We start from the raw sequence: 11,073 nt of genomic DNA, 5'->3' as shown, positions 1-11,073 counted from the left end.
CTTGGTGACTTTACTGCACCTAATTCCAATTTACATGGAAGAAGCATCTCCATTCCTGCCATTGGAGCAAACAATTTTGAGCTGAAACCTCAATTAGTTTCTCTGATGCAGCAGAACTGCAAGTTTCATGGACTTCCATCTGAAGATCTTTTTCAGTTCTTAACTGAATTCTTGTAGATCTGTGATACTATTAAGACTAATGGAGTAGATCCTGAAGTCTACAGGCTCATGCTTTTCCCTTTTGCTGTGAGAGACAGAGCTAGAATATGGTTGGACTCTCAACCCAAAGATAGCCTGAACTCTTGGGATAAGCTGGTCAAGGCTTTCTTAGCCAAGTTCTTTCCTCCTCAAAAGCTGAGTAAGCTTAGAGTGGATGTTCAAACCTTCAGACAGAAAGAAGGTGAATCCCTCTATGAAGCTTGGGAGAGATACAAAGAACTGACCAAAAAGTGTCCTTCTGACATGCTTTCAGAATGGACCATCCTGGATATATTCTATGATGGTCTATCTGAATTGGCTAAAATGTCATTGGATACTTCTGCAGGTGGATCCATTCACCTAAAGAAAACACCTACAGAAGCTCAAGAACTCATTGACATGGTTGCTAATAACCAATTCATGTACACTTCTGAGAGGAATCCTGTGAGTAATAGGACGCCTATGAAGAAGGGAGTTCTTGAAATTGATACTCTGAATGCCATACTGGCTCAGAATAAAATATTGACTCAGCAAGTCAATATGATTTCTCAGAGTCTGAATGGAATGCAAGCTGCATCCAACAGTACTCAAGAGGCATCTTCTGAAGAAGAAGCTTATGATCCTGAAAACCTTGCAATAGCAGAGGTGAATTACATGGGTGAACCTTATGGAAACACCTATAACCCCTCATGGAGAAATCACCCAAATCTCTCATGGAAGGATCAACAAAAGCCTCAACAAGGCTTTAATAATGGTGGAAAAAATAGGTTTAACAATAGTAAACCTTCTCCATCATCCACTCAGCAACAGACAGAGAACTCTGAACAAAATACCTCTAATTTAGCAAACTTAGTCTCTGATCTATCTAATGCCACTGTGAGTTTCATGAATGAAACAAGGTCCTCCATTAGAAATTTGGAGGCACAAGTGGGCCAGCTGAGTAAAAGGATCACTGAAATCCCTCCTAGTACTCTCCTAAGCAATACAGAAGAAAATCCAAAAGGAGAGTGCAAGGCCATTGACATAGTCAACACGGCCGAACCTGGAGAGGAAGGGGAGGACATGTTAGTAAAGGTTGAAGGCCTTTACATCCCTGCTGATTTCATAATCGTTGATACTAGGAAGGATGAGGATGAATCCATCATCCTTGGAAGACCTTTCCTAGCCACAGCAAGAGCTGTGATTGATGTTGACAGAGGTGAATTAGTCCTTCAATTGAATGAGGACTCCCTTGTGTTTACAACTCAAGGTTACCCTTCTGTAAACATGAAAAAGAGGCACAGTAAGCTTCTCTCAAAATAGAGTCAACCAGAGCCCCCACAGTCAAACTCTAAGTTTGGTGTTGGGAGGCCACAACCAAACTCTAAGTTTGGTGTTGAACTCCCATATCCAAACTCTAAGTTTGGTGTTGGGAAGTCTCAACAATGTTCTGAACATCTGTGAGGCTCCATGAGAGCCCATTGTCAAGCTATTGACATTAAAAAAGCGCTTGTTGGGAGGCAACCCAATTTTTATTTATCTAATTTTATATCTCTTGTTCTTTCATGTTTTATTAGGTTCATGATCATGTGGAGTCACAAAATAAATAAAAAAATTGAAAACGGAATCAAAAACAGCAGAAGAAAAATCACATCCTGGAGGAAGACCTTACTGGTGTTTAAACGCCAGTAAGAAGCATCTGGCTGGCGTTCAACGCCAGAACAGAGCATGGTTCTGGCGCTGAACACCCAAAACGGGCAGCATCTGGGCGTTTGAACGCCAGAATTGCACCCTGGAGGAGAGCTGGTGCTGAACGCCCAGAACAAGCATGGTTCTGGCGTTCAACGCCAGAAATGGGCAACAAGTGGGCGTTCAACGCCCAGAACAAGCACCAATCTGGCGCTGAACGCCCAGAGTTGTGTGCAAGGGCATTTTGCATGCCTAATTTGGTACAAGGTTGTAAATCCTTGAACACCTCAGGATCTGTGGACCCCACAGGATCACCTCAGGATCTGTGGACCCCACAGGATCCCCACCTACCTCCACTCACTTCTTCTCACCGCTCTTTCACACAATCCCATAAACACTCTTTCCCAAAACACTTCACCAATCACCTCAATCTCTCTTCCCTATAACCACTTCACCACTCACATCCATCCACTCTTCCCCATAAACCTACCTCATAAACCCCACCTACCTTCAAAATTTAAAATCAATTTCCCACCCAAAACCCACCCTTATGGCCGAACCTTACCCCCCCTCCCTTCCCTATATAAAGCCCTCCATTCTTCTTCATTTTCACACAACACAACCCTTTCTTCCCCTTCTTGGCCAAATACACCCCTCCCCCCTCTCTTCCATATTTTCTTTTTCTTCTTCATCTATTCTTTCTTCTCTTGCTCGAGGGCGAGCAATATTCTAAGTTTGGTGTGGTAAAAGCATAAGCTTTTTGTTTTTCCATTACCATTGATGGCACCCAAGACCGGAGAATCCTCTAGAAAAGGGAAAGGGAAGACAAAAGCTTCCACCTCCGAGTCATGGGAGATGGAAAGATTCATCTCCAAAGCTCATCAAGACCACTTCTATGATGTTGTGGTCAAGAAGAAGGTGATCCCCAAGGTCCCTTTCAAGCTCAAGAAGAATGAGTATCCGGAGATCCGACATGAAATCCAAAGAAGAGGTTGGGAAGTTCTAACAAACCCCATCCAACAAGTCGGCATCCTAATGGTTCAAGAGTTCTATGCCAATGCATGGATCACTAGGAACCATGATCAAAGTAAGAACCCAAAACCAAAGAATTATATTACAATGGTTCGGGGGAAATACTTAGATTTTAGTCCGGAAAATGTGAGGTTGGCGTTTAACTTGACTATGATGCAAGAAGATGCACGCCCCTACACTAGAAGGGTCAACTTTAATCAAAGGTTGGACCAAGTCCTCATGGACATATGTGTGGAAGGAGCTCAATGGAAGATTGACTCCAAAGGCAAGTCGGTTCAATTAAGAAGACTGGACCTCAAGCCTGTGGCTAGAGGATGGTTGGAGTTCATCCAACGCTCCATCATCCCCACTAGCAACCGATCTGAAGTTACTGTGGATCGGGCCATCATGATTCATAGCATCATGATTGGAGAGGAAGTAGAAGTTCATGAAGTCATCTCCCTTGAATTCTACAAAATAGCCGAAAAGCCCTCTCCTGGGGCAAGGCTAGCTTTTCCTCATCTTATTTGCCATCTATGTTACTCAGCTGGAGCTTTCATAGAAGGAGACATTTCCATTGAGGAAGAGAAGCCAATCATTAAGAAAAGGATGGAGCAAGCAAGAGAGCCCATTCATGGATCTCAAGAGACGCATGAAGCTCATCACCATGAGATCCCGGAGATGCCTCAAATGCATTTTCCTCCACAAAACTATTGGGAGCAAATCAACACCTCCCTAGGAGAATTAAGTTCCAACATGGGACAATTAAAGGTAGAACATCAAGAGCACTCCATCATCCTTCATGAAATAAGAGAAGATCAAAAAGCAATGAGGGAGGAGCAACAAAGACAAGGAAGAGACATAGAAGAGCTCAAGGACATCATTGGTTCCTCAAGAAGGAAACGCCACCATCACTAAGGTGGACTCATTCCTTGTTCTTATTTTCTATTTTTCGTTTTCTTAATGTTAAGTGCTTATCCATGTTTGTGTTTTATTACATGATCATTAGTAGTTAGTAACTATGTCTTAAAGTTATGAATGTCCTATGAACCCAACACCTCTCTTAAATGAAAACTGTTTTAATTCAAAAGAACACGAAGTACATGAGTTTCGAATTTATCCTTGAACTTAGTTTAATTATATTGATGTGGTGACAATACTTTTTGTTTTCTGAATGAATGCTTGAACAGTGCATATGTCTTTTGAAGTTGTTGTTTAAGAATGTTAAATATGTTGGCTCTTGAAAGAATGATGATAAGAAGACATGTTATTTGATAATCTGAAAAATCATAAAAATGATTCTTGAAGCAAGAAAAAGCAGCAAAGAACAAAGCTTGCAGAAAAAAAAGGAGAAAAAAAAATATAGGCGAAAAAAAATAAAAATAAAAATAAAAAGCAAGCAGAAAAAGCCAAAAGCTCTTAAAACCAAGAGGCAAGAGCAAAAAGCCAATAACCCTTAAAACCAAATGGCAAGGGTAAATAAAAAGGATCCTAAGGCTTTGAGCATCAGTGGATAGGAGGGCCTAAAGGAATAAAATCCTGGCCTAAGCGGCTAAACCAAGCTGTCCCTAACCATGTGCTTGTGGCGTGAAGGTGTCAAGTGAAAACTTGAGACTGAGCGGTTAAAGTCAAGGTCCAAAGCAAAAGAAGAGTGTGCTTAAGAACCCTGGACACATCTAATTGGGGACTTTAGCAAAGCTGAGTCACAATCTGAAAAGGTTCACCCAATTATGTGTCTGTGGCATTTATGTATCCAGTGGTAATACTGGAAAACAAAGTGCTTAGGGCCACGGCCAAGACTCATAAAATAGCTGTGTTCAAGAATCATCATACTGAACTAGGAGAATCAATAATACTATCTGAACTCTGAGTTCCTATAGATGCCAATCATTCTGAACTTCAATGGATAAAGTGAGATGCCAAAACTATTCAAGAGGCAAAAAGCTACAAGTCCCGCTCATTTAATTGGAGCTATGTTTCATTGATAGTTTGGAATTTATAGTATATTCTCTTCTTTTTATCCTATTTGATTTTCAGTTGCTTAGGGACAAGCAACAATTTAAGTTTGGTGTTGTGATGAGCGGATAATTTATACGCTTTTTGGCACTGTTTTTAGTATGTTTTTAGTAGAATCTGGTTACTTTTAGGGATGTTTTCATTAGTTTTTATGCTAATTCACATTTCTGGACTTTACTATGAGTTTGTGTGTTTTTCTATGATTTCAGGTATTTTCTGGCTGAAATTGAGGGACTTGAGCAAAAATCAGATTCAGAGGTTGAAGAAGGACTGCTGATGCTATTGGATTCTGACCTCCCTGCACTCAAAGTGGATTTTCTGGAGCTACCGAACTCAAAATGGCGCGCTTCCAATTGCGTTGGAAAGTAGACATCCAGGGCTTTCCAGAAATATATAATAGTCCATACTTTGGCCGATTTTAGATGACGTAAAAGGGCGTTGAACGCCAGTTCTATGCTGTTGTCTGGAGTTAAACGCCAGAAACACGTCACAAGCCAGAGTTGAATGCCAGAAATACGTTACAAACTGGCATTTAACTCCAAGATTGACCTCTACACGTGTAACATTCAAGCTCAGCCCAAGCACACACCAAGTGGGCCCCGGAAGTGGATTTATGCATCAATTACTTACTTCTGTAAACCCTAGTAACTAGTTTAGTATAAATAGGACTTTTTACTATTGTATTAGACATCTTTGATCAGTTTTATGCTATCTTAGACTTTCATGGGGGCTGGCCATTCGGCCATGCCTAGACCATTATCACTTATGTATTTTCATACGGTAGAGTTTCTGCACTCCATAGATTAAGGTGTGGAGCTCTGCTGTTCCTCAAAGATTAATGCAAAGTACTACTGTTTTTCTTTTCAATTCAACTTATTCCGCTTCTAAGATATTCATTCGCACTTCAACCTGAATGTGATGAACGTGACAATCATCATCATTCCCCCACGAACGCGTGCCTGACAACCACTTCCGTTCCACCTTAGATTGAATGAGTATCTCTTGGATCTCTTAATCAGAATCTTCGTGGTATAAGCTAGATTGATGGTGGCATTCATGAGAGTCCGGAAAGTCTAAACCTTGTCTGTGGTATTCCGAGTAGGACTCTGGGATTGAATGACTGTGACGAACTTCAAACTCGCGAGTGCTGGGCGTAGTGACAGACGCAAAAGGAGGGTGAATCCTATTCCAGTATGATCGAGAACCTCAGATGATTAGCCGTGCTGTGACAGAGCATTTGGACCATTTTCACAAGAGGATGGGATGCAGCCATTGACAAGGGTGATGCCTCCTGACGATTAGCCATGCAGTGACAGCGCATCGGACCATTTTCTAGAGAGAATAAAAAGTAGCCATTGACAACGGTGATGTCCTTACATAAAGCCAGTCATGGAAAGAAGTAAGACTGATTGGATGAAGACAGCAGGAAAGCAGAGGTTTAGAGGAACGAAAGAATCTCTATACACTTATCTGAAATTCTCACCAATGATATACATAAGTGTTTCTATCCTTATTTTCTATCTATTTATTATTTATGTTCGAAAACTCCATAACTATTTTATATCCGCCTGACTGAGATTTACAAGGTGACCATAGCTTGCTTCATACCAACAATCTCCGTGGGATCGACCCTTACTCACGTAAGGTTTATTACTTGGACGACCCAGTGCACTTGCTGGTTAGTTGTATCGAAGTTGTGAATGAAAAACGATTTATTAAGACGTGCGTACAGAGTTTTTGGCGCCGTTGCCTGAGATCACAATTTCGTGCACCAAGTTTTTGGCCCCGTTGCCGGGGATTGTTCGAGTTTGAACAACTGATGGTTCATCTTGTTGCACAGATTAGGTAATTTTTTTTCGTTTTATTTTCAAAAATTTTTCAAAAACCTTTCAAAAATCTCTCATCTGTTTTTGAAAAAAGAAAAAAATAAATAAATCTTTTCAAAAATATATTTTTCTTCAGAATTTTTAAGAATGAATTCTAGAGTTTCATGAAGCATGTTGAAGCCTGGCTCGCTGTAAAGCCATGTCTAATTATTTTGGATAGGGGCTTCCAACCATCAGCATAGAGGCAAGTTAATTGGAATGTCAGCCGTGGCATGTCTGAGTTACATACTAAAGCTTGGCTGGCTATTAAGCCATGCCTAACCCTCGGATTGGAGCTTTAGACTAAGAATACAAGATTCCTGGAATTCATATTAAAAAAAAAAATTTGAAATCCTTATTTTCTTTTTCCTATATGTTTTTTTAAAAAAAAAAATACACAAAAATCCAAAAAAATAAAAAAAATCATAAAAATAAAAAATATTTCATGTTTCTTGTTTGAGTCTTGAGTCAAGTTGAAAGTTTGGTGTCAATTAGATACTCATCTTGCATTTTTCAAAAAATTCATGCATTCATAGTGTTCTTCACGATCTTCAAGTTGTTCTTGGTAAGTCTTCTTGTTTGATCTTGATGTTTTCATGTTTTGTGTCTTTTCTTGTTTTTCATATGCATTCTTGCATTCATAGTGTCTATACATGAAAAATTTTTAAGTTTGGTGTCTTGCATGTTTTCTTTGCATTAAAAATTTTTCAAAAATAAGTTCTTGATGTTCATCTTGACATTCAAAGTGTTCTTGGTGTTCATTTTGACATTCATAGCGTTCTTGCATGCATTCATTGTTTTGATCCAAAATTTTCATGCATTGAGTCTTTTTCATGTTATTCCCTTTCATCATTAAAAATTCAAAAATAAAAAAAAAAATATCTTTCCCTTTTTCTCTCATAAATCTCTCCACCATACTCACATGCCCCATACCAACCACCATATGAATCATATCTAGAGCCACCACTATTCCAACACCAATACTCCCAAGAACCACAAAGTCCATAGACACCACCTTAAGAATTTCACCAATATAAACCACATTCTGACTACAATACTCTTCCTTCAAACAATGAACCCTCGCTTCCACCACCGCCCCCCGATGAAGCCCTCATGCTAGAACTAAGAGATCCTGAATCTCATATCTTGAGGCGACACGAGGAGGATGAAAAGAAGTTTGAGGAGTTAAGAGCAAAAATGGCTATCATGGTAGAAGCCATTGGCAACATAGTCTCATCCCGCCTAAGCCTATGTGATCAAGGCACTCCCATTGTTGAATGTGGAGAAGCACCCAAAGAGCTTAGTAAGGGAGTGGAATTGGAGCTTCAAGGTGGAGAAGAAGAGTTAAAGCAAGAAGTGCAATAAGAGGAGAAGGAAGAGATGATTGATCCAAAGAAAGTAGTGGTTGGAACCTTAGGATATGTTGAGTATACAGCGGAGTCACAAATTGAAGAGCCTTCTTCCATGGAGTTTGAAGTTAATGTTGAGGAGGAGAGTGCATAACCTTCAAGACACAATGTGATTAAAGAATTGGAAGAAGTGTTCCAATCAAGTGGCCCTCCCATTTATGATGATTCCGCATCAACATATGATCCTTATGAGCATGATGAGTCCTTCCCTAATATTCTTGAAATTGATGATGAGGTAGACTTCACTAAACCTCTTATCTATGATTTAAGTGACGGGGAAGAAATAGAAGAACTTGGTGAAGATGAATGTGAACCTGAGGAAGCTTGGCAAGAGGTAGAGCTTGAAGAACCTTGCCAAGTGGTGGACGCCTCTAGAAGAGGATGGACGGGAGTGGAGCGTGCTTTGTCAAGATCATTGGGAACTCCTCCACCTAGGTTGTCATCTAATCCTTCATTTGAGTGGGTAAAACTTCTAACTCTTAGCTTTATTATCCCACTTGAATTTGGTTTGCTTGAGATGGATGGCCAACTTAGGGCGCTTTATGGAATTAAGCGTAAAAGGAGGATGTTTAGTGGTTGGCGTTGTAAGTCCAGGCTCATTATGGTTGAAGCTTCAAGGAGAAAAGGTTGGACTAGTGCTCAATTGAATGGGTCTAGGAGGATAGTCTGGTGCTTCCATGAGAATTCATCTCTCTTGCCACCCGGAGGAAATCACCATGATCAATGATAAACCACTATTTCATGGTTTATCTTGTGCTCAATTGAGTGGTTTTTATCTACTCTTTACCCACTTATTCATACTATTTGCATGGTTTTACATTTGCCTTCCTAATTATGTGCTTTGATTGAAAACATGTTTCTTTGGACTTATATTTGCTTATTATTAATCTTCTCTTATTACCATTAGATGCTTTGATATATGTGTTAAGTGATTTCAGAGAGTACAGGGCAGGAATGGCTTAGAGGATGGAAAGGAAGCATGCAAAAGTGGAAGGAATACAAGAAGTTGGAGAAACTGCTAAGCTGTCCAGCCTGACCTCTTCGCACTCAAATGGCTATAACTTTAGCTACAGAGGTCCAAACGACGCAGTTTTAGTTGCGTTGGAAAGCTAACATCTGGGGTTTCGATTTGATATATAATATGTTATAGTTCCCTTGATGCTACGATGCGACCGCGTGATTCATGCGGCCGCGTCGCAATGACGAAAAACTAGCGTGGCAAAATTCGAAACCAGCGAATTCTGGACTGTTTTTGACCCATTTTGTGGCCCAGAAAACACAGATTAGAGGTTATAAAGTGGGGGAATACATCCATTCATAGAGAGGCTCTCATATTCACAATTTTAGGAGTAGATGTAGTTTTTAGAGAGAGAGGTTCTCTCCTCTCTCTTAGAATTAGGATTTAGGATTTCTCTTAGTTTTAGGAGTGACTCTCAATCACAGGTTCTTTATTTTTATTTATTTTTCTAATTTAATTTATGAATTCCCATGTTATGATTTGAACATTTTATTTAATATAATTCGAAGTATTTCAGACTTATGATTGCTCTCTTTAATTTATTAATGCCCTGTGTTTATCTAAATTATTTTCATTCAAGTAGAATTTCTCCCCTTTTGGCTTTGGTTAAATAATTGGTGACTCTTGAGTTATCAAACTCATTGTTGATTGAAAATTAAAATTGTTCCAGAATTAATTCATCCACTTAACTTACCTTCATAGTTAGAGGTTAATAAAGTGGAAGAAAAATCCAATTCTCATTACAATTGATAAGGATAACTGGGATAGGACCTCCAGTCTTCATACCTTGCCAAAAGTTTATTTTATTATTACTATCTTATTTTATTCTTTTTGTGCAACATACTGCTCCCTTACTTTCTCAAAATCCCAAATTTACAATCTCCATAACCAATAATAAGAACACCTCCCTGCAATTCCTTGAGAAGACGACCCGAGGTTTGAATACTCGGTTATCAATTTCAATAGGGGTTTGTTACTTGTGACAAGCAAAACGTTTGTACGAAGGGATTTTTGTCGGTTTAGAGACTATATCTACAACGCGACTATTTTTATGACATTCTTTACTGGCAAAAATCCTAACGTCAAAATGGCGCCGTTGCCGGGGAATTGCAAACGTGTGCCTTATTATTGGTTATTGTAAATATTTGCTTTTTGATTTGTTTTTATTTTTATTTTTATTAAATTAAGAGGTTATTAATTTTTATTTTAAAATTTTTATCTTATCTTATCAAATTTCAAAAATCAAATTTCAAAATTCAAATTTAAAAAATTTTTTTAAAAAAATCAAATTTAAAAATTTTCAAATTTCAAATTTCAAAAATTCAGATTTCAAAAATTTTAAAATTCAAAATTCCAAAATTTAATTTTCAAATTCAAAATTTAAATAACCTTTTAATTTAAATTTATTTTTATTTTTTGTTTTTAATTTTTTTTTATTTTCTACTATGAACTCTCACCCTTTTGGCTATGAGTCTGGTTACAATTATGTTGCAGGAAGAAGAAATTACAATGAGAACAGGCATCAAGGTTGGAACAATCAAAGATGGGAGGAGCCACATGGATTTGATCAACCCTCATGGCAACAACCACCTCCAATGGACTATCAACAACCACCACCATATGCCTATGAACCCTTTCCTCAACATAACTTTGGACCACGAAACTCTCAAGCCAACTACCACCATTCACCTCCATATGACCCTAACCCTCAACCACCAAACCAACCACCTTATGAGCCATATGAACCATATATAGAACCACCCCAATTCCAATCCAATCACTCCCAACCACCACCACTTTCTTTTGTAGCATGTCCAAGTCTGGCAACCCGAGAAGCAGAAGATCGCCTAAGGGAAACAGAAATTAAATTTCAGGCGACCATTCAATA

At 38.9% G+C, this 11,073-nt stretch overlaps 1 non-coding gene across 1 annotated transcript; it reads right to left on the bottom strand.

Annotated features, from left to right (window-relative positions):
• Positions 1 to 360: 360 nt before the first annotated feature.
• LOC112768615 (small nucleolar RNA R71) lies at positions 361 to 468 on the bottom strand. Its single transcript, XR_003186022.1, has one exon. It is a non-coding gene; the product is annotated as a small nucleolar RNA R71 (small nucleolar RNA).
• Between the last annotated feature and the right edge of the window lie 10,605 nt (positions 469 to 11,073).

This window comes from Arachis hypogaea, chromosome 17, assembly GCF_003086295.3.
Source record: "Arachis hypogaea cultivar Tifrunner chromosome 17, arahy.Tifrunner.gnm2.J5K5, whole genome shotgun sequence".
In the NCBI taxonomy this organism is placed as follows: domain Eukaryota; kingdom Viridiplantae; phylum Streptophyta; class Magnoliopsida; order Fabales; family Fabaceae; genus Arachis; species Arachis hypogaea.
This window is presented reverse-complemented; position numbering and strand designations above follow the sequence as displayed.